Source organism: Amblyomma maculatum, chromosome 6 (genome assembly GCF_055883805.1).
Source record: "Amblyomma maculatum isolate TAMU_Amacu chromosome 6, ASM5588380v1, whole genome shotgun sequence".
Lineage (NCBI taxonomy): Eukaryota > Metazoa > Arthropoda > Arachnida > Ixodida > Ixodidae > Amblyomma > Amblyomma maculatum.
Window position 1 is genome coordinate 174,218,600 of NC_139349.1, and position 24,987 is coordinate 174,243,586.

Consider the following 24,987-nt stretch of genomic DNA (forward strand, 5'->3'; position numbering starts at 1 on the left):
CAGTTCACTCACCATGCCTGAAGAAAAATGTTATTATTCCTCATTGCATGATCTGCGTGCATCACGGTAATGCCTCGTTATGGATAATCAATCCATCGTCTGAGCCCGCAGTTTTACCCACCGGATTGAAACTTGCCTCCTGTGGATCCGATGCGCCCCACGTTGTTGTTGCTTTGGTCGCAGGTGATATGAGTGCCACCATACCTCCGGCTGCTAATGAAACTTCGATCTGTCACATGATCAGCGCTTTGCTGACGTTGCTTTGCTGACGTTGATTTATACATCGCTTTGCTGACGTTGCTTACCCATTGACATGCCTTCTCCTCAAAAACTTTACTTTTGACTGGACATCAGACTGCGACGCGTCATTTCGTCAACTGAAGTTTCTTTTAATATCGAAACCCATCCTACGTCACTTCGATCCTACTGCAATGACAGAAGTACACACGGACGCTAGTGGAATCGGTCTCGATGCAGTCCTTGTCCAACGGCACGATAGACAAGAGCATGTTATCGCGTACGCAAGTCGTACCCTGAGCAAACCGGAGCGAAACTACACAGTCACCGAACATGAATGCCTGGCTTTTCGCTGTGCAGCGTTTGCGTTCATATTTATACGGACGCTCCTTTACTATCGTAACTGACCATCATTCACTCTGTTGGCTGCGGAACCTTCGAGACCCATGTGGTCGCCTCGCATGCTGGGCCCTCCGGTTACAGGAATATGACTTTGCCGTGGTGCACAAAAGCGGGAGGCGTCATGCAGACGCAGATTGTCCTTTTAGGATGCCAATGGCCACGGTCGGATCAGACAGCGACGATTTCGACAATTACATATCGACCGTCGAGGCAGCGTTCCCCGACACGAATGTTTTCAAAATTGAACAGCAAAGGGATAGCAGCCTGCAGCCTCTCTTTGCCGCTTCCCAAGCCAGCGCAGCTACAAGCCGCTTTTGTGTGCGTGATGGCCTCCTATGAAAAAAAAAAGAGTCATTCGCCTGTCGGCTAGCGATAACTACTCGTAGTTCCCAAGACGCTTTGCACCGACGTATTGCGTGTCATGCATGATGATCCGACTTCTGGGCATTTGGGATCAGTTCGAACACTCCACCGTGCTCAAGAAAGATTTTACTGGCCCAGAATGAGCTCGACTATTTAACAATACGTCGCCAGCTGCAAGCAATGTCAACGCCACAAACGTCCCACTGCAACTCCATCTGGCTTGCTGCATCCTGTGAAGACCCCGACAGCTCTGTTTTATCAAGTAGGCATTGACCTCGTAGGTCCGTTTCTGAAGTCCTTGGATGGAAATCGCTGGATTGTAATCTGCGTGGACTACCTCACACGTTACTGTGAAACCGCCGGTATTCCGTCTGCTACGGCGCATCAAGTGTCGCTTTTCCTGCTGCACTCAGTCATCTTACGACACGGGCTGCCACGAATTGTCATCACTGATAGGGGCCGACAATTCACCGCTGATGTTGTTGAAGAGCTGATGCGTTTATGCGCCGTAACTTCCAGACACTCGACACCATACCATCCCGATACAAATCGCTTGACTGAGCGCGTAAACAGAACGCTTATAAACATGCTAGCTATGTACGTGGATGCAGGGCATAAGAACTGGGACACTATACTACCCTTCATCACGTATGCGTTCAATACCGCCACGCATGACACTACTGGGTACAGTCCATTCTTCCTGCTGTATGTCAGACCGCCACGCTACCCCCTGGATAATATCCTGCCCTTCTCAAGCCATGAAGGTCCCTGCCTGGCTGAGACCCTATGTCTTGCCGAAGAAGCTCGGAGAATCACCCGATTACGGTCTGGTGCTTCACAAGAACGTTCCAAAGCACGGCACGATGCCAGTCACCGGCGTGTAACGTACTCCATAGGTGATTTAGTCTGGCTGTGGCGTCCAATTCGGCGCCGCGGTCTACATCAAGAATTCGTGGCCCACTATGACGGCCCATATGTGATTGTCAAATGCATCAGTGATTTAACGCATGCAATAGCCCGCCTGACAGCATCGGATCGCCGGTCTGCCAAAACCGAACTGTCATGTTGCCCGCTTGAAGCCGTGTTAGCCTCGCACGACTAACGAACACGCCTAGAGGGCTTCGTCTGAGTAGGGGAAAAATGTCACGCTACTGACGGCGATGAAGGATTGTGAAGGGTGTGGCAGAAGTGGAGGAAGAAGCGTTGGTTACTGGGCGCTAGCAGGCTTTATCTTGTCCCGCTACATCAGCACTGTAAATAAACACCCCTGCTTATTACACCGTAACAATATATATATATATATATATATATATATATATATATATATATATATATATATATATATATATATATATATATCTTGTAAAGAAGAAGTTCCAATTAAGCGGACAGATCGCCCAGAAATAGAAGTGCCTTTTTGCGGACTATCTGTCTACAAGCTGAGCCACTACCGCTCCGGTCTTGCTCGCTACCAGTGCCCACTACCAGTGCCTGGATCCCCGCTTAACACTTGGTGGAGGTGCGGGGTTCCTCGCCCTGGAGCTCCGCAGCCGCCGAATTCCGACCTCAATGACTGATTCCAGCACCAACACCACCGGCCCCGCTACCCCGGCCTCTTCGGCCTCTTCTATTCCATGCTCCGGGGTGCTTTGACAGCGGGACCCACCGTTCTTCAGCGGTACCGACGATCAGGACGTGGAGGACTGGCTTTCGTCATATGAGCGTGTAAGCACCCACAATAAGTGGGATGACGTCTTGAAACTTAACAACGTTATCTTCTACCTTACACAAGTAGCAAAGTTGTGGTTCGCCAATCACGAGGCTGACATTCAAACTTGGGCCTCGTTCAAATCTCGCTTTGTGGATGTCTTCGGTCGCCCTGTGGTCCGCAAGCTTCGCGCCGAACACTATTTACGGGAGCGGGTGCAGCAGACATATGTTATGCTGAGGCATGCAAAAGGAAAGAAAGAGAAAGAGGCAGAAGAAACCTTCACTAGCTACATCGAAGACGTTTTAGATTTGTGCCATCATGTAAACGCATTGATGACTGAAGCCGAGAATATTCGCCACATCATGACATCATGATGGGCATACACGAAGGCGCATTCAACATTCTGATGGCAAATGAGCACCGTACTGTAAGTGAGGTTGTCAAGATGTTTCAAAGCTATGAAGACTTCCGTCGGCAACGAATCGTCCCTCGACAACCTGAAGCCACGATCGCGGCTATGTCTGACGCCCCTGTCAGCTCCACACTAATTCAAGAAATCAAAGACTTCGTACGGGAAGAAGTTGCGCGGCAATTATCGCTAATTCCAAACGTTCCGCATTTCAGTTCACACCTGGCTCCGACCATACGCCAGGCTATTCAGGAACAAGTTGCCGACGCACTTCCGCCCCCTCGACAACGAAGTCTTCATGCCGCTCCACTGACAGCTCCTCTCATTCATGCCGACGCTGTCCGGACACCCGCTCACACTCCACTGTCGTATGCTGAGGTTGCCGCAAGACCACCACCTCCTGCGCCTTTTCAATCGTACGGTTCGCCTCAGCGGGCATTTTTCACCCAGCGCCGCGCGCCACCTATTCTACGCCCTTGGCGCACATCTGATAACCGGCCCATTTGCTTTGCATGTGGTCTCCCCGGCCATGTTGCACGCCTGTGCCGCCGTCACCCGGCCCCGTACGCTTTCGATCAGAGCCCGGTCAACTACGCGCAGCCGCCGTCCCCTCTCCGTGCGCCCCCTCAGCCCTCGTCCAACTTTGACCACTTCTTATGACAGCCGCTCAACCTCTCCGCGCCGTCGCTCTCCGTCGCCGATGATTCGCCGTTCTACCTCGCCAATGCCGGAAAACCACTAGACGCGGCTCTGCAGGCAAGAACTGCGCTTTCGTCGACCAGTGAAAGTCCTGCTTCGCCACCGAACAATTTAATTGAACTTACCGTTGAAAATGTTTGTACTCTTGCGCTTGTAGATACTGGTGCTGCTGTGTCGGTTATTGACGTTAGACTTTGCCGCGTGTTACGAAAAGTTGTTCTGCCATACTCTGGGGTTTCTTTGCGCACCGCCACTGCTCAGCACATCGAACCACTCGGTACCTGCACGGCTCGAGTCACCATTCAGGATGTTCTCTACGTCATCAGTTTTCTCGTTCTCCGTGACTGCTCTCATGACATTATTTTAGGATGGGACTTCTTTCGTCGCAATTGCGCCGTAGTTTATTGCGCTCGTGCCGAAGTAGAGTTTTCTCCGCTGTGCACCGCACCGACCGCCGCTAACGTTCTTGGGGAAGCCAAATGCCAGGTTGCGGATGCTACTGATATCCCGCCTTCATCTGTTGCGATTGTGCCTATAAACTGTGCCTCTCTTCAAGACTGTATAGTGCTCTTCACCCCATCTTTCCTTTTCGTCTCGCGACGCTGTCTTGCCCTGCCCTGCGCCGTCCTTAGTGTACGGAGCGGACGCACCGATCTAGCCATTACTAACGATTCGTGCTATCCACTCACGTTGCAACGTGGCGAGGGCGTTGGGCATGCCGAGCCTGTTCGATCAGAAACTTTTGTGACCATCCCATCGGTTTTCTCCACCTGCGCTGACACAATCTCCGACAACGTCAGTGCCCTTAGCCCACCTCGTTCCTCGTCCCTTTCATCGTCTCTGGCTGCCTTCGACAAAGCCATCGACAGTGCTCGCTCCAGATCAACGCGCCAAGCTCCTCGACTTGCTGAACTGATTCCGAGCTTCCTTTGACATCTAACAGCCATACTTGGGTCGTACATCAACTGTTTCCCACCAGATCTATACTGGTACTCACGCCCCATTAAGCCAACGCCCTTATCATGTATCAGCCTCAGAGCGCCGCATTATTGATGAGCAAGTCGACGAGATGCTCAGTAGGGGTGTAACTCAGCCTTCCAGTAGCCCTTGGGCGTCCCCGGTCGTTTTAATCTAGAAGACGGGTCTATTCGATTCTGTGTTAACTACCGCCGCCTTAATGCGATCACACGAAAGGATGCCTATCCCCTACCACGCATCGACGACGCGCTGGACACTTTGCATGGAGCGGAATTTTTCTCTTCAATCGACTTACGTTCTGGCTACTGGCAAGTTCCGATGGCTGAAGACGATCGCCTCAAGACAGCTTTTGTCACCCCCGACGGGCTCTATGAGTTCAACGTCATGTCGTTTGGCCTGTGTAATGCGCCCGCCACCTTTGAACGCATGATGGACAATATTCTCCGCGGTTTGAAGTGGCACACATGTCATTGCTACTTGGATGATATCGTTGTATTTTCATCCGACTTCGCGACCCACCTAACGCGCCTTGAAACTGTCTTGCAATGCCTTAGCGACGCCGGTCTGCAGCTCAGTCTGAAAAGTGCCATTTCGCCGCTCGCCAACTCACTATTTTAGGGAATTCAGTGTCCAAGGATGGCATCCTTCCTGATCCATCTAAACTTCGCGCTGTCGCTGAGTTCCCGAAGCCAACATTTATCAAGCAATTACGCAGCTTTATAGGCTTATGCTCCTATTTTAGGCGTTTCGTTCGGAACTTTGCGACCATCATTGCCCCTCTGACGCGACTTCTCAGCGCTCACAAAGATCTTTCTGCCTGGTCGCTGGCTTGCGATGCTGCTTTTACGAAACTGCGCACGATACTTACCTCACCCCCCGTATTGCGCCATTTTGACCCGGCTGCTCCTACTGAAGTGCACACCGATGCCAGCGACGCCGGCCTCGGCGCTGTTTTTGCCCAACGAAAACCCGGTGTTGATGAATACGCTGTGGCGTACGCAAGTCGAACTTTAACCAAGGCCGAGACCAACTACTCGGTGACAGGAAAGGAATGCTTGGCCATTGTTTGGGCGCTTCAGAAATTTCGGCCATACTTGTATGGGTGCCCATTCGATGTTGTTACAGACCACCACGCTTTGTGTTGGTTGTCTTGACTAAAAGACCCCACCGGCCGTCTCGCCCGCTGGTTGCTTAAACTGCAAGAGTATGCTATCCGAGTTATCCATCGTACAGGGCGCAAGCACTCCGACGCAGACGCTTTATCTCACTCGCCGGTGCCGCCTGACGCTCCGTTGTCACCTGCCTCCAGCATCGCCTTGTCTTCCCTGTCCATCGACGACATGCCACCAGAACAGGGCAATGATCTGTCGCTAACATCAATAATCGATCTTTTTACGAACTCGTCACTTTTACCGACTCCTCGCGCCCTTCGTCGTCAAGCGCAGCATTTCGCCCTTCCTGACCGTCTCCTCTATCGCAAGCTGAAGAATGTCATAAGCTGGCTCGCTCACTTACTTCAGACGAGCAAGCGCAGAAAAAAGCGCACATAGACAGCAGCCACCCTGTGCACCAATTCTCTCCCGGTGCTCACGTATGGCTCTGGGTCCCATCGGCACCACCAGGTCTGACCAGCAAGTTTACTGCCAAGTACCACGGACCCTATCTAGTGCTCCAACAGACGTCTCCAGTGAATTACCTAGTTGAACCGCTAGCCGCTTCCACCGACCTTCGCCGCCTTGGGCGTGAGATGGTTCACGTGGGCCGTTTGAAACCTAATTACGATCCCGCTATCCTTTCGTCTTCCTAAGTCGCCAGGATGGCTTCTTTTTTCTGCGGGGGCCAGATTGTAAAGAAGTTCCAATTAAGCGGACAGATCGCCGAGAAAGAGGAAGTGCCTTTTTGCGGACTAGCGATCTACAAGCTGAGCCCCCACCGCTCCGGTCTTGCTCGCTACCAGTGCCTGGATATATATATATATATATATATATATATATATATATAATATTACAGTTTAATAGTCTGCCACATAGTACTGCCCCTTATTATATTATTTACGAAATTTCAGCGCCCTAGACACATTCTTTATTTCCAAATAAGTGTCTGAAGTTGAGACCGCGAACCTCCTCCCACCGACAGAGATCGTCATGTTGAGACAATTGGTGACATCACAGGCCGACTCCGCTCCGTATACTGCTGTGCCGGCGCCGATAACGATACACTACTGATTTCGAGCTTGCTCAAAGACCAGAGTGACTCCTAATGTGTGCATTTAGCATGTTACTGAAAACAGAAAACAGACTGCAGCGAAGCGTGATTTAGTTTTTGTCCACACATCCCCCTTCAGTGCGACCGCCGCCGTTAATCGTGGCAGCACTGCCCCGTACTCCGCCGTAAACACCACCGCGCAGCCGTGCCCTTCGAGCCTTCCACAAGCCGTCCGCGTCAGCAATACGGCAGATCCCTAGCGCCTGTGTCAAAAAAGCATGCTAATTTTTTTCTTCTAATAATGTTAGGCCCTGGAAAACTGAATCTAAAAAATAAATTCCTTTGAGAAACGTTGACCCATATGATAGTAGATTTTGCTCACAGCCGCATAGCATGCTACCGGTGCGGTGCCCGTGTTCTTATACTCCAGCTCCGCTACTAAGGCGTCACCGAAAATAATCATTTCCTCTAATAAAAAACAAGGGTTCGGAGAAAGTTTCATGATCCGGTGGTCATTTTACTAAAACACCTCGTTGATCACTTGCAAAGTGCCTTCCGCTGTGGCTTCGATGCTAAGCAATGTAGGCCTATTAACGATTAGAGCAGGAGAAGCAGACGGCCAGAGCGCCATCGTCTGCCGCGCACGTGGGCGACACCACCACTGCAAGCTTGCGACATCCTGTGCTGTATGTCTCGTGAACTTATCGTATACTTTCTGGATGTGGCTGGGGCCAGACTTGGGCATCACAGCGAGCGGCGTAAAAGTTGCTGCTAAGACGGGTATTAGGTGCCTCGATATAGCGCGCCGCACCTTATACTTATACGCTGCCGCGGTGTCAAGTGCATGGTACTTATAAAAGCGGCTTCGGACGGCACTCTATGCGTATTTTACGTGTTGCTTTTGAGACATGTTTCAGTGTAAAGTATGTACTTTGTTCGAGAAGGCCAGCTGATGCGCCTTCCGTACTCGGGCGCCGATGTGCTGCTGATTCTCGCCCACATACGCTCTATTCGCTATGTTAAAAACACTAGATTTAAAAGCTTTGTTCGCGGTAACCGTCGTCAGCGGCATAGCTGTTCTTTGGCCCGCCACATAGGATTCGCGTAACCGCGGTTGACGCTGCTCCTACACAGAATATGTAGCAGACGATGCGGCGTCGGTTGATGTCGTCACCGGCTACCAGATCAGCACGTTGTTCACAATGAAACAGAAATACTAGTTTTAAGTATATCTGCAGCACCGATGGAGCTGAAACTTTGAGGTTTAGTTGCTTAGCACATCGGGAGTGAGATGCAATAAACAGTTTATATTCAAAAATTGGTGTCATGACCCCTTTAAGAAGGGTTTTAACGGTGTAAATTTGTCTTCTTCAACACTAACTGTATACACTGTGGACAAAGCGGAACGGCCGTGCTACTTTCACCAAACTACCACAACTTCTGTGGGCTTTTGCTGGCTGCTGGCTTTTCGTGTCCGGCGGGTCATCATCGTTTCCTACTGAACTATGCAGCATGCAGACTGACAGAATCAACGCGGCGCAAAGGGGTACAGCTTGTCCACGCATTTTCCTCCGACGTCATTTTGTTCCGTATTCAGCTCGTGGATAAGGACTGCAGCAAAGCGTCTTCGGGAATGCTGACATCCCTGAACAGCAAGAGAGGTTGATATAAAAGGCACTTCTTCAAATTCCCGCTTCAGTGGGCGGCCCTGACAATGTCGCTAAACGTGCATCCACTTCTGCTGATGAAAAGCACAAAATAAGCATGGTTTTCGTAGCGGCTACTATCTGATAATAGTGTTGCCCACATAGGGGTGCGTACGCATGTGTGAGTGTTTCCCAATGACACTTTTATTAATTAAGCTTTCTGGATACACTGAACATAACTACGGCCCTGCTACTGCGAAAAAAAAAAAAAAGAAACGTCCGATGAACTCATTAGTACAAACAGTGAAATATTTGCGAGAATCTCAGAGGTTCAGTAAAAGCAAGCATCTTCTGAAGCACGCATTCTTGATATAAAAACCAAGCTTGAGATTATTGTAAACAAATTGCAGAACCATTAAAGAATGCACAGAAGACTTGCTGATTTAACAACTGCTGATGATGATGGCATAGGCATAGTATCGACAGGCAGCGCAGGACACTTTGGAAAACCGACCTCGTCGCAACAATCAAATAATTAGGGGTGTAAAAGAGGAATCTGAAGACACGTTGTTGAAGAAGGTAAATGATGATATATTTGGAGGAAAGGTTAGGTACAAACTGAATTCCATCGAAGGAATTTATACTCTGGGACAGAAAAGGTCGAGTAAGAATCATACTGTTATCCTGAACGTAGCTGATTTTGGAGATAAGATGAAAATTATGCAGAATTGTCACAAACTCAATGGTACTCAAACAAGCATATCACTGGATTATCCTGAAAGAGTTTTCGAGGTCTGTAAAAATCTATGGAATTCGTCAAACGTCGAAAGGAGCGACGGCGCGAAAGTTAACATTGGATGCGATGTAAAATGGCGGTTTCGTTTACGTTAGGGATGAAATCACCGGTCAGAGAATGAAGTGCCATTGTCCAACAAAAATCAAGCATGCGGGACTTATAACTATCCCAATGGATGTTTAAGGATATAAAAATAAACATAAAAAGCATAGCCGCGGTGGCGCAGTGGCTATGGCGCTCGACTACTGTTCCCAAGAGCGTGGGATCGAATCCCGGCCTCGGCGGCAGCTTCTCAATGGAGGCGAAAAGCAAGGTGCCCGTGTGCTGTGCCATGTCAGTGCACGTTAAAGAACTCCAGGTGGTTGAAATTTCCGGAGTCCTCCACTACGGCGTCCCTCATAGCCTGAGTTGCTTTGGGACGTTAAACCTCACAAACCAAACCAAACCAAACCATAGTTATTATTACCATAATTTATTATACCGCTACAAGCTCCGAAGGGGGTATTGAAAATGGGAAGGTAACACGTAGATATAACTCGAAAATTCATAGCCAACACAAATGGATAAAACAGTAAATTGGCTCAACTATGCAAAGTGGCTCTGTGGCTGCCATTGAAAGCATGTTGCATTGAAAATGAAGTACACATTTTGGCGAAAGTAACTGAAACGTGGCTTTATCAGGGCGTATCAGTCGAGGAGGTCACGTCCTCAAATTACAAAATAGTAAGAAGAGGTCGGGTATAAGTAGGTGTAGCGGCAGTTATGGTGAAAACGATATAGTTCCTGTGTTGGATTTCGAGCTAACATCGAATAGGTATGGACAACAATTAGGTTGAAAAATCGCCCGGTGTTTGTCGGGTGTGTTCACAGAGCTCCAAATTCATATACGTGCTTGTTATTCTAAGAAATTTGATGGAGGCGAAATTTAAATAGAATTACTAAATCCTGATATAAGGTGATTTACATTTAACATGAATGGATTGGAATGTACCCTCTTTAAGTGCAACGAATATGTCTAGCAGCAAAGAAATAACAGAACTTGCTTTTTGCTATAGCGCGACTCAAGTTGTTGCATGTCACACCAAAATATGTGCAACGACATCATTGCTTCTTGACTAATCTTGGTATCCCCCGAGAGACCACCATATCCCTGCACCCGTGAATTCTACGAGGGTATATCTGATCAGTATATGCAATAATGGCTATAGACATGACACCAAACAGATCATTTCAATAATAAACGTAATGCGCTTATAAACTTTTCGGCATCGCTGATAATGCTTGAGGGTTTGGACGCCTGGAGTGTTCATTTGACGAATTTGTGTGTCTTGTTGAAAGCGGAGCTTCAGTTTAGAAACTATGGGTTACTTTTCAAACACCGTGGAATAATGTATCAAAGAGTTTATTTCTAAGCGTTTACAATATATAAGAAAAGAATTTCTTGATCAGGGTAGAAATTGTGCACTCTGTACGAAAAGTGAAACAAAAATGGAGGGCAAACATGAACGATTCTGATCCAAATTATACTAGTGTCATCAGTGAAATGAGTAAGAAACTCAGACATTTTCTCGAGGTAGCAAGGGCAAGTTTTATAATCTAGCACTGAGAAAGTTTTTGACTGAGGCACCTAGCAAAATTTGGTGCTTTGTTAATCCAGCGATACCTCAAAACTATGGGTGATAACTATAAGCAAGACCAAATGCGAAACCATTTATTACTCTGTTTACAGAGCCTGTCATCACAGTACGTCATCAGAGCGTGTTCTCGCAAATTGACATTTAAAAACATTGCTGGTGGTTTAGCTAAGGTTAAAACATATATTGTACGCGATAGCTTCATTAGCCTCCGGCCCTCTCCACGGGTTGCAGCCATGGCCTGGCACGCTGCGCGCTCTTTGTTGAACCTCTGGCTCACTTGAAGTTCATATTACCATGCACGAAGACCTTAGGTTTCACTTGAAGGTCATATTCCCGTGCACGAAGACCTTAGTTTTATTTATTTATTTATTTATTTTACAATACTGTGAGCCTTTCTCAGGCTCTGACAGGAGTGGGGAAAAAAAGTATAAACAGCAGGCATAGTGTTCCAAGGCAGCAGGGAAAGCATACAGAGTACACCGTGAATAACACATCAAGGTTGCGGATATTTAAAAGCTACTTTAAGACTCGTGAACAACAAAGAGGGCAGTGAAACAACAACTCTACGACAATAACATTTCTTGAAAAAAAGATTCAACGCTGGCAGAAAAGGCATCAAGCGACACATTATTCATAAACTGGTGGGGCAGGTTGTTCCATGTTTCTATGGAACGGGGAAAAAATGAGAATTTGAACAAGTCACATTTAGCAGAAAACGGTCTTATACACTTGTCATGGTTAATTCTTTTAGAGCGATGATAAGGCAGCTTTAGGTACAAAAATTTATTTATGTTGATGCAATTGTTATATAGAAGGAAAAGAAATTTCATGCACGCAGTCTGTCTCCGGCATTCCAACGTCGAAATGCCCGCGCTTTCACGCAGATGTGTCACACTTTCGTAACGTGAGTAACGGTTATATATAAACCGGAGTGCTAGGTTTTGAATTCTTTCCAGTTTTTTGTTCAGATAAGATTGATGAGGGTTCCAAACTGTTGCACTGTACTCAAGAATGGGTCGTACTAAAGTCTTATATGCGTTTAGTTTTACATGTTGAAGCTCCAAAAAATTGCCTGGGGTTAAAATCACCTGAACCTAGTTTAAAGAGCGGAAACTTGATTAAGCATGGTCAGACAAACTCTTTCATGACTGTCTGCGAAAGTCAAGTAAACGCAGCCGAAGCACTGTCTCCAGCTCGCGACTCCTCCATGGTAAGGAATAAAACCAGCGGAAAGACGCCAGCGTTGTGTTGTGTGCTTCTCTCTTTGTTTGCGTCTTTCCGCTGGTTTTATTCCTTACCAATATGTACCAACTGGCCCAGCTCTCCAGTCTATTGACTCCTCCATGGCTGTCTGCGAAGCTCAATTACATTACAGCCCGCTTCAGACTACACGAATGTGTCGATGTCATATTGAAGGGAGTGGTCCCAGGAGGCGAGCCAGATGGACAGCGGTGGCGGGAGAGAACAGGGAGGGGACTGCAAGGATCTGTGGCATTGTGTCAGGCAAGACATATTTGGGGAGGTATATACCAGTACGAAGGAAGTTTGCCAGGTGTGTGAAGAAGCAGCAGCGGGTGTGCCGCTAGCCTCGTTCACCACTCGTGCGAAGAAAACGAATAAGCGGGCGGCGCCGGCTCCTCGCGCCGCATTCGATGTTAAATTATCATGCCTGATGACCTTGGTGAAACATGGCGTAATGAAGCTTCCGATACAAGAAAATTGTGCCCCCTCCAGGAATCGAACCACCATTCGAACAAGCAACTTACTTGGCCCAGGCACGAGAGTGCTATACTATCGCCGCCGTCGATTAAGCCACGTATAAAACTGCAACATGCTCTCGAAATGCGCAGTAAGCGTCGTTGCCTTCATCAAGTTCCATATGCGCTTCTTATTCATTTATGCTAGGCAAATAAACACACGTCATCTGGCCCAGTGTGGCCGAGGTCCGCTATAGCCTACCGCGAGCGGAAACCACAAGCAGCGTGACAGAACTCGCAATGCTTTCGCATATTACTGCACCCAAGCAGACTTAAGGGCACCCTTGGGCTTCTTTCAGCAGTATTTTATTCTGACGACGCTTTGCCATCAAATAAAACATGCGCACCTGACTGCCATCCAGTTCAAGACATAGACATCATTGAGCAAGGGTTGCTAATCTTTCTTCTTCAATTACCAGTAAAGAAAAGCCTGATCCTGTTGGAATTCCAAGTTAGCGTCCGTTCAGATGTGCAGAGCGAGCCGCCAAACAAACGTTTTTCAAATGTCTATTTCACAGGTTCTTTCCCGCCTGCATGGAAACATGTCAAAGCTATTTTGATATATAACAATGGTTATTCACATCATCTCAATAATTTCCGACCAATCTCTCTTCCTGACACATGTTCTGTGTGGCCTGAACATATTGCATTTAAACACCTGGCGTGCCTTGACAATAATGACATACTTCATTGCTCGCAACATGGGCTCAGAGAACGTCTTTATACAGTTATCCAGCTTCTAGAAACCGTTCACGACTTTCCGGAGGAACAAATAGACGTAGCCCAACTGATCTAATATTCCTGGACTTCACAAAAGCCTTCTATAAGATATCCCAGCAAACGCTACTCCTGAAAATTACTATTTAAAATAACAAACTGGATTCTTGTCTCACCTCCTGTGAACAGATATAAATCGACCCTTTGTCAGGTGATTTCAGGTGGGACGCAGGTAAGCGTTTTCGCAACCCTTTTATTCTCGGTTTTTATGAATATCTTCCAACATCTGTCACAGTTCCAGTCAGATTCTTCGCTGATGATTGTGGGATGTACAAAACAATGATGTGACCAAGAAGAACTGAACACTAATCTATAAGAAACAAAATTGGTGCGCCCGCAAACCGAATTAGGTAAATTAGCAAAATTGTAACTCCAGTATGTCAAACAGAGATAGGAAGAATGAAATTTCTTTTCTCTTCAATTTATAGTCACTCTAGGATTAACACATCACACTATTTTGCAATAAACTTTAATGACCCATCGAAACATGGTCATAGGGTGTATATTCCTGTGGAACTTTCACAATAGGACTGTTTTAAATGCGGCTTTTTTCGTCCAGTCACTAGGGTGGAACATGCTGCCTGACTCCGTTGCAAAAGTTATACCTTTGATACCTTTATTTAAATATTAAGGGCTCATTGGGCCATGCTTTTCAAGGCAAACGATGCACAGTATCAACAGCTGTAGTGTCTCTGCATACGCGTTTTTGTTCTTTTATACCCAATGCTTAGTTTCGAATTTTAAGTTGACGAAATTTTTGTCTTGAATGCACATTATTCAAATTTATGAATGAATGAATGAATGAATGAATGAATGAATGAATGAATGAATGAATGAATGAAAATTGTCCCTTTTGCATGCTGCCACCACATGTGACCACATAACTGATCACACAAAAGAACTGAAGCATTCCTTGCGAAGACAGTGCTTCCCGGCCTGCAATTACATATGATAGACGCCATTTTAGCTTCGTACTGGGAAGCAAAGGCTCATTAATCACATGCGTAATGAGCCTCGTTCAGAATGCACTGAAATTGTGCTCTTCTTTCATAAGCTTTAGAAACATTTTGCTAGATTTGGCAGGCCATGCTTTTTAAGGCAAACGACGCACAGTGTCAACAGAAACTTATTTCAATCGAAGAAATAAAATGCTAGCCTTCGATTTTCTGTTTTGACCGGGCAGAGAATATTTTCGGAGTAGTTATAGTTTCTTGATGATGACCTACTAGTAATAATTATCTCTTCCCTAGAGATCCTTGCATGATAACCTTTATTCTTCTCTTTCTGATCTCAGCATCTGGTGCGAAAGGACGCTGTGCAGTGCCGCACATGCACCGCAGAGCCCCTTAAATCAGTTCGCACGCTTTCCCGTTCACACTATTCATTGACCCAGTGCTCGCTCGCATTGGGCTAGTCCTAGAGAATCGCCGCATCAAGGAAGCTGGGTGGGAGAAGCCGAATGTTCATCGGAAAAATACCGGGCTTTCCCCTTTCCGCAACAATGCTGCAAAGTAAAGCGAATAATTTCATCGCATCTCGACAGATGGCGACACTAAGCTCGTCCTCGACAGGCACTGCGCACGGTCTCCTACCCCACCGAAGCCCGCGGAAACTCATACGGGGCCGCGTTCGCGTCGTCAGGAGCAGGTCGGCGTGGTATTGTGATGGCAAGCCGTAAAGCGGCGGCGCGTTTGTTTCGCTCTTCTTTTTTTTTTTTTTCTTTTTTTTTTAAGGAGGCACGAAACCCGATTCTACGCCCCCGGCAGAGCGGAAGTAAAAATCCTCTTCCGTTTTTACGCTATCGCTCCGCATTACTTTGTTGCGTTTCGCTTCCCGGAAACACAATTACACTTGACATCTGGACAGAAAAGCATAAAAAAATCGCGCATTGCACGCGGTCTCTAGCTCTCCCGCAATCGCCCTCGGCGATATGACTTAACGAAATGTGGGCCGACTTAAAGGAGAGAAAAATGGAAATGGAGAGCAAGGCTGCGGAAGACAAAATGAAACATTTTAAGATGCGCGAATATTAAATAAATAAATAAAATGCAATGACTGCCAATTTGCGACTATCAAAAACTCAGCACTTGCAGATTCTCCCAGATTTATATGCGCAAACTCAATTTTGTGTTTGCAACAGGTATCATTTTTCTCCGGATTCTATCTTGAAATGACACCTAAAAAATGATGCAAGTGAACGGCAACGCAATTCAGTGGATTTGCTATGTAGCAGTGACAAAAGAAAAAAAAAAAACAAACAACGATCTGCAATGTCATACTGAAGTAAGATGAAGATCATGAAGTTGACTTTGAATGATCTTTGAAGCTCCTTGACTTTGAAGCTCCTGCTTCATAATCACTGAAATATAATTGGTGCCTGCACAGTGGTCGTAGTAATTATTGAATGCATGATTTTATCTACTGGAATAAATTTAGCGTGCCCCTGAGGACGAACTCGAGCTTACCTCAAATGGTGCTTGCATCTAAAGCACAGTGTTTATAAACTAGAAAATGTACACAAATTAAATGCAGTCGTCACCACCGGCCATTTTTCCAACGGCACTTCGCTCACGTTAACGCGAATTTCATATAGATCTTAGAGTATACAGTTCTTTTATATATTGGATTCAATTTCGCATGTTTGAACTATTTTTAATTATCAATAATTTTTCAATCAGCTACGGTATTAGCATTAGCTACCAATCACCCATCATGCTTCCCATTTATTAAATAGCGCTTTTCGATCCTACCACGTTCCGAACATTTCCGACAGCACCTGCGCCGAAAGTGTAGGGTACGGCGATCACTTTTGAACCGAACGAGCTGCATACGCTTTGCGTGACAGTGTGGTTTTGTACGCCCAGGACGTACGGGAGAATGCGCCATCATTGCCTCCCGGCTAAAAAACAACAACACACACACAAAAAAAAACAAATCGTTCGCATGTCAGCAATAGATAGCAGTGCAACTGAAATTCTAATCAAGGCAGTAAAAAAGCTGAGCATGGCTTAGCTTGGGCCCAAGTCATTCCCCCAAGCCAATGTTTCGAAAGCACGGCGGTAGGCATGGCGACAGCTGCCGCATTGTCGACGTCCATCGCGTCCCGTACTTCTGCCGATGCAAGCAACAGCCTAGTTGGCAGTACTACCTGGGGTTCGCTTCCACTGAGCCGCGAGTGTATTCTCTCTCTTCTGACGTTTCGGCAGCCAAGGCTTGTTGGCGCTTACGTGTCATATGAAACATAACTGGATGGGCTGTTTCGCACTGAACCTGTTTAGCCAATAGGCGTGTGTAATAAGCTGCCTCATTAGGTGCTAGATTGCCCGATGAAGATATAAAGTCTCGCTTGAAGCATGACATAAGACCGTACCTGTATTGCATGAGGGTAGCATGTGTGGCTGGGATTTTGGAAGGCTGCATTTTTACCTTACCTGATTTGGGAAGCCCGAGTTGCCTACTCCTGCCAAATCGGCCATGTCACGTGGTCGCGTGATGTCACGTAGCCCTACTACCAATCAGTGCCAGGCCATGCCAGCTGCCACAAAAGCAACTCATTTCCCTCGGAAATGTTGAACCATAATTACATCACCAAGGAAGGAAGGAAAGAAAAAAAAATTAGCTGTGGTGTAGCTCTGGTTAAAACCCGATGGAAGCGAAAACTTCTTTTGCCTGCTACGTTATTCCCCTATCCCACCCTATCAGAGCAGGGCGTTGCGTTATTGAGGACATTTAACCTCAGCCTTTAAAGGTATGACGCGAGAGCGTAAGCTACCAGCCCGCATATAAAGTCCCGCTTTAACTAAGCCGCATGGACGTGCCTGTGTGTTCTAAGGGTAATGTGAATGCAAAGCGTTCTGGCAGGCTGTTTCTGATATTACCCTCCCGAGTCAAAGGAGCGACCCGAGTTGGCAGCTCCTGCCAGTGGCACGACGGAGCACACGCGAGACTCGGAGTTGACTAGCCTAGTGAAGCTTTTCGCTTGAAAACTTGACTCTATGTTATCTTTCAGTGGGTTTGGGGCGTCTTCAAAAAACACATGTGTGGCATGGTGTGACGTCTTTTTTCTGGTTTTCTATGCATGTTGTTCTCTCCTTTGTGTCAGAAGAAGTTGAAGTGAGCACTTGTGTCCATTTATGTCTCTCTGTGTCCGCGTTTTCTTTTTTCTGCGCTGTTGCAAGTGATGCATTCATACCAACTCGCCCAATTATCTTCTTTGAACCGTAATTTTTTCCAAGGGGTCTTTTATGCCAATATTTTATGATGAACACGTTTGAAGTTCGCTCCCAAAGTAAGTACACCTAAATAGCAGTTTAATAATGCCGTTGTTCTTTCTCTCTCAAACCGTTCGAATTCCATTCTTTCACTGCAGGGTTGGTCGGCTCTAATTCTACAAGCTTTCCTCCAGTCAGCGGGCTCTCAGATAAGTTCAGTTGAAACCTCACAATCGTACCACTCGAGGGGCCTACTTCGGCAAAATTGTTTGCATGCATCTTTTGTTCTTCTTTTCTTGTGTCGTTTTATATTTAAAATCAAAGTTACCTTAAAAAAAGGATTCCCGTGCGAGATCTGCACTTCATGCAAGTCCTGCTTTCAAATCTCAGAAGCCCCCGCCAGAGTGGTGCAGTAATAAGGCGCTCGACTACTGTTCCCAATGATACGGGATCAAATCCCGGCCTCGGCAGCCGCTTTTCGATGGGGGCGAAAAGCAAGGCGGCCGTGTGCTGTGTGATGTCAGTGCACGTAAAAGAACCACAGGTGGACGGAATTTCTGGAGTCCTCCACTACGACGTCTCTCATAGCCTGATTCGCTTTGGGACTGTGGCGACACACATTGCGCACATTACCGCACAGCCTCCGTTTAGTTATCATCCGTTCCAGCGTAGCACGGCCACACGCTGGACTGCCTTATCGATAAGACACAGCGCCACCGCTGCGTTACCCGAGGCATGCGTCACTGACGGCGGCTACAAAAACAGACTGTCCGACTGGAAAGCTGTTCTTTTTACGTTCCGCTTCGGAGCTACGACTGTGGCATTAGTTTGATCGTCCGTTACCACTGTTAACAGAATGAACGCTCGTTACATTTTATTGCGAAAGCAATACTACTTTCACTTTGCAGCCCTTGGCGTAGCGAGGCGGTAGCTACCGTTGACCTTTAGCGTGACCTTTGGCGCGCCGCCAAGCACAGCTGCGCAAAAACAGGGGCCCCAACTGGCGCCGTCAACTCGCGATGCGGTAGCTACCAAACACGGCCTAACTCCCGCTCCCTCCGTGAGGGAGCGCTACAGCCGGAGTGACGTCAACCCATCTGCAGCAAAAACAGGAGGCCCAACTCGCGCCGTCAACTTGCGAGGCGGTAGCTACCAACCGCGGCCTAACTACCGCTCCCTCTGTGAGGGAGCGCTACAGCCGGTGTGACGTCATCCCATCTGCCGCAAAAACAGGGCCCCCAACTCGCGCCGTCAACTCGCGAGGCGGTAGCTACTAACCGCGGCCTAACTCCTGCTCCTACCGCAGCTACCGCCGGGGGTGCAACGTTCGATACTATAGGAGGTGGCCTAGCGGCCGGTGGAACCAACGCAGTCTCCAGAGGTGCTTTCATTTCTGCTGGCGTAAAGAATGCCGTTGCAGCCGGTGCGGGAGCGGCAGTTGTACATTCTGCCTTAACCTCACCCACAACCAAGCCACGGCACTCCTTGCCTCACTACTAGTTATGCAAAGAATAACCAGGTAGCACCCCGCAATAAACAATAGTTGAACCATATGCCGTGGCCAGAGTGAATCCTGCATAACCACAAGCATAACCACAAGTCCCACAACCAGCTACACCACCAGCTATACCTAGGCGTAGCCATAGCTACTGCTTTCGCAATTACCAGGTTTAACCAAGCTAAACCACTGCCAATTTTTTCATGTTGGGATTCGTCCTTCATCGGAACTGACATCCTCACATCTGGTGACCCGGACAAGGAACAGTACACATTGCCATGGACGAGCAAGAGCAACAGCGTCACGAACTGCACGGCCAACTCAACGCTTCCGTGCAGCAGCATCCGGCCGGCTCCGCCGAGGACGACAGAACCCGTGCAGACGGCATCCGGCACGCTCCCCCACACGACGTCTGCCGTGTCACTATCAAGCTCCCGCCGTTTTGACCCGACTCGCCCGAGGTGTGGTTCGCTCAAGTCGAGACCCAGTTCTCCCTTGCACACATCACGCAACACCGACCCGCTACGATTATGTCATCGCCAACCATGATGCCCGCTACGCCAACGAGGTCCGGGATATCCTTGTCAGCCCACCAACGGCCAACCTTTACGAACACCTCAAGACTGAACTCACTCACCGCCTGTCGCTCTCCGAAGACCAGAAGGTGCGGCAACTACAGTCCGCAGAACTTGCCGAGCTCCAGCTTTCGCAGCTCCTCCGCCACATGCGTGCTCTCGCGGTCAACATGGAAGTCCAGGATCCTTACTGCGAGCACTGGCTTCAGCGACTTCCACCGCACGTCCAAGCAATTCTGCAGGCTCAGCTTACGCTACCTCTCGACCAACTTGCCAGGATCGCTGATCGCGTCATCGAGGTCTCTTTGCCGCAGTTGTCGACCACCATGCAGGCTGTCACCGCACCGCTGAACACCACAGAACTTCCGCACCGTATCGACGATATCAGTCGACAACTTAGCTGCCTTCAACACTGCCTGGATCAGCATATGCCGACGCGTCATCCACAAAGCCGTGACCATACCAGCACCCCGTCGCAGCAGCCTTGTGACGACGACCGGTGCTACTACCATCGACGCTTCAGGGACAGAGCGCAACAATGTCGACCACCCTGCTTCGCTGGACATAAGGAAAACGCTAACGGCAGCTCGTAGACACGTCTGCGAGCTGCCAGTCTGGAGGCCGTCGCATCTTCATCACCGACCAAACTACAAAGCAGCGGTTCCTTGTCGACAGCGGTTCCGACATCTGCTGCTACCCCCGAGCCCACCTTCAAGGTATCCGTCCTCCTACGTCGTTCGAGCTGAGCGCGGCAAACCGTTCCACAATCAAGACTTACGCCTCGCTCTGCCTGCACGCCCAGTTTAAAAACCTACGCCATGTTCTTCATTGCAATTTTGACATCGCTGACGTCATCGAGCCAATCATCGGTTCAGACTTTCTGGCGCACTACAACCTCCTTCCGGATTGCCGCCACGACCGTCTCATCGACGCGACAACGGGACATTCTTCACCAGGACAGGGAACGATTACCCACCTGGCTTGCTGCAAAGTACTCGGTGTTGAAAATCATTCATCGTACCATGCCAACCTCGTCGAATTTCCCGGTTTGACGCGTCCTAGCGGGTTGCCTCGTGAGGTGCAGCATACCACTGTGCACTACATACGAACCACCCAAGGCCCCCCGGTTTTCTGCCGCGCCCGTCGCCTTGCCCCAGACTGCATGCGCATAGCCAAAGCAGAGTTCGAAGCCATGCTCCATGAGGGAATCACCCACCGCTCCAACGGTCCATAGGCCTCGCCACTTCACTTTGTCCCGAAGAAGACCGAAGGCTGGCGGCCCTGTGGGGACTACCGTGCCTCCAACGCCTGCACCATTCCGGACAGATACCCCGTTCACCACATACAAGACTTCGCCCATCGTATTTATGGTTGCCACGTTTTCTCCGTGCTAGACTTGGTGAAGACCTACACTCAGATATCCGTCAACATGGTCGACATCTTGAAAACTGCAATCATTACCCCTTTCGGCTTGTTCGAGTTTTCCTTCATGAGATTTGGCCTGAGGAAAGCTGGACAAACCTTTAAACGCTTCATCGACGAAGTCGTCCGCTACGTCGACTTCTGCTTCGTCTACCTTGACGACATATTGTCTTTTCCCGCAACGCCAACGAACGCCACACGCACCTTCGTCCGCTTATTCAACGCCTCGATGACCACGGCCTACTCGTCAATGTCCCAAAGAGCACGCTCGGCGCTTCGGTCGTCAAATTCCTCAGCCATGAAGTTTCATCTGAGGGAACTCGACCTTTGCCTCAACGCATCTCGGACCTGCAGAGTTATCCCCTACCCTCCACCGCTAAAGACCTTCACTGTTCCCTCGGCATGCTTAACTTTTACAGGCGTTTCTTACCACATGCAGCTGACTACCAGGCTCCCCTCCATGATGCCTTGTCGGATCTGCGAGGAATGAATGAATGAATGAAATCTTTATTTGCCATCAAATACAGATGGGGGGGATTGTAGAAAAAAAGCTGTCCATGGACAGCTTGACGGGTCCACAATCCCTTCTTTTCTTTCGGCAGCATGGCAGCATCACATATGCACACATACTCTTCATTAAAACAAGTATACAGGTACATATTTAATATTATGTAAACATAGTAATCATTAGTTAATGTTTAAATGAAAACAACATAGAAACGCATTATTACAAAAGCAAACAAAAACATCAGCAGGGTTAGACAATATTACATAGAAATCGAAAACATCTCCCGGAGGTCTTTGCAGGATGCCATGAAAAGATCAAAACGAATTGAATTATAGTAATTTAAAAGTGATGGTATTATGTACTTAAGACTCTGTTTCCCGTAATTCGAACGTGACGTGGGTACTGACCAGTTTTCAAAATGTCTAGTGACGTAGCTTTGAGTGTTGTCCTGTAATTGAGATAGGTTACGTAGATTGTTGACATTCCTATGGGTTTCTTTTTTATACATATGACTTAAGCGATATTTATATAAATTGTAAGCTGGAATTACACCGGAGTTCTTAAAGAAAGTGGATGTTGAAGCAGTATAAGAAGCATTATATGTGTGTCGGAGATACTTTTTCTGTAAGAGGTGGATGTGTTCTATATTAGTGGATGTTGTGTTTCCCCATACTAACTGACAATAGTTCAAGTGTGATTGAAAGAGTGAATTATAAAGCAAAAGTTTGATGCGTGTGGGAAGGATATATTTTAAACGACCGATTACACCAGATATTTGACTTATTTTGCTGAGAACATGCTTGACATGATTATCCCAAGACAGATTAGCGGAAAAGGTGACTCCAAGGCATTTGAAATTCTCGACTAAATCGATGCATCGGGAGTTTATTATAATATCTTGATGCGGAGGTATGAGCTTGTTTTTTGGCCTGAATATAATCGCTTTCGTTTTGATTTCATTTATCTTCATTGCATTTACTCTCGACCAATCCTCTAAGGATTTCAACGCACTGTTGCATTGTTCAACGAGGAGATTAATATCATTGCCGGCGAAAAAAATACTAGTGTCGTCTGCATAGATGATAAATTTTGCTTTGGAGTTAATATTGACGATATCATTTAGATAGAGATTAAAAAGTAGAGGCCCTAAAATGCTTCCCTGCGGCACTCCACAATAGACAGTTTTAGCATTCGATGTATAGGTACCTATTTTCACAACTTGAGTTCTATTAGATAGGTAAGATTTTATAAGAGCTAGTTCCTGTCCTCGTATACCGTAATAACTTAATTTTTCCAGCAAAATGTTATGATCCACTAAATCGAAGGCCTTAGAAAAGTCCACAAAAATGCCAACAGCTAATGTCTTGTTTTCAAATGCCGTTAGTATATACTCTTTCTGCTCTAGCAACGCTAACTCTGCTGATTTGTTTTTACGGAAGCCGAACTGGTGTGGTGTTAACAGATTATGTTTTTCAATGAAATTTGCCATCCTCGAATGCAAGACCTTTTCAAACAGCTTTGAAAAGATCGGCAAAATAGCTACCGGCCTGTAATTTCCCAGCTCATTACGATCTCCTTTTTTGTATAGAATAGTTACTTTTGCACATTGCATTTTAGCTGGAAAAATTCCCGATTTCAAACACATGTTAAAAATAGAGGTGATTATTGGGGCAATAATGTTGACTACATGTTTGATTGGGCGTGCTTGCAAACCGAACCATCCCGTGGACACCAGCTTTAACGCAACTTTTCGAAGAATGCGAAGCTGCTCTCTGCACCGCCACACTTCTCTGCCATTCTGTGCCAGACGCTCCCTTGGGGCTCTTCACGGACGCCCCTAACTTCGCCTCGCCGTTGGTGCCGCCCTTATGCAACGCGTAAACAACACCTGGTATCCCTTGACATTCTTCTCGAAGAAACTCCAAGCTCGGAAAGCGACCCCTTCTGCGGCCAGTCCCACGAACGAAACCACGACCCCCTCCCCGTCGAGATCGCCAGCTTTCTAGCGATATACGAAGCAGTTCAACACTTTCGCCCCATTCTCGAAGCACAGCACTGCACTATCTACCCCGACTATAAACCCCTGGCCTACGCCTTCTCTCAACGCCGCGACAAACTCCTGCCGGTCCAGCAGAACCAGCTCTCCTTCATTGCCCAGTTTACCACCGACATCCAACATGTCAGCGGGAAGGACAATGTGGTCGCCGACGCACTTTCACGTGTAGCAGCTATCAGCTCTTCGCAGATAACTGCAGACGTCCTCGCCGAGGCTCAGACTACGGAAGGCGAACTGCAAGAACCTTTTAAGGGCGGGTCGTCACTACAGCTGCAAAAAGTCTCCATACCTGGATCGACAACGGCTATCTACTGCGACATGTCAACAGCACGTAGCAGGCCTTACGTACCCCTTTCAAATCACCGTGGCCTCTTCAACCAGCTGCATAATCTCAGTCAGCCATCCCGGCATACGCGCCTCTACACACCTCGTGGCCGACCGCTACGTCTGGCCCTCCATACAGCGGGATTGCCGCACCTGCGCGCGCTCCTGCATTCAATGCCAGCTCGCTAAAGTCACCAGGCATGTCACTTCGCAACTCGGGGCGTCCTCCCAGCCTTCTCGTTGGTTTCAACATGTCTACCTTTATATCATAGGGCCCTTTCCTCCAGCTGGACCTTATCGCTACTGCCTCACCGCCATTCGATGGCCTGAGGCATGGCGCACCGCGGAAGACGCCGCATCGGCTTTTTAGCCAGCTCGATTGCTCGCTTTGGACCCCTCGCCGCATCACCACCGATCAAACACGACAGGTTGAATCGCACCTTTTCAGGCTGCTCGGGCTGACCATCGGTGTCGAGTACTCAAGGACCACCAGCTACCACCCCTGCACCAATGAGATGATTGAGCGTTTCCACCGACAGTTCAAAGCAGCCATCATATGTCACCCGGACTCAACCTGGCTCGAAGCCATCCCAACCGTCGCCCTGGGTATCCGCACCACTTTCAAACCGGATATTCAAGCTACACTCGCAGAGCTCGTCTACGGGGAACCACTCCGGCTCCCAGACGAATTTTTTAGCCACTTTTTAGCCACCTTACTGCGGACCCTATCCAGTTCTCCGTAGCGACGACAAAACCTTCACTTTGCGCATTAAGGT

General features: G+C 47.9%; 1 pseudogene; it reads left to right on the plus strand.

Moving 5' to 3' along the window:
- Positions 1–19,604: 19,604 nt before the first annotated feature.
- LOC146187436 (uncharacterized) lies at positions 19,605–20,494 on the plus strand (annotated as a pseudogene).
- Positions 20,495–24,987: the final 4,493 nt, after the last annotated feature.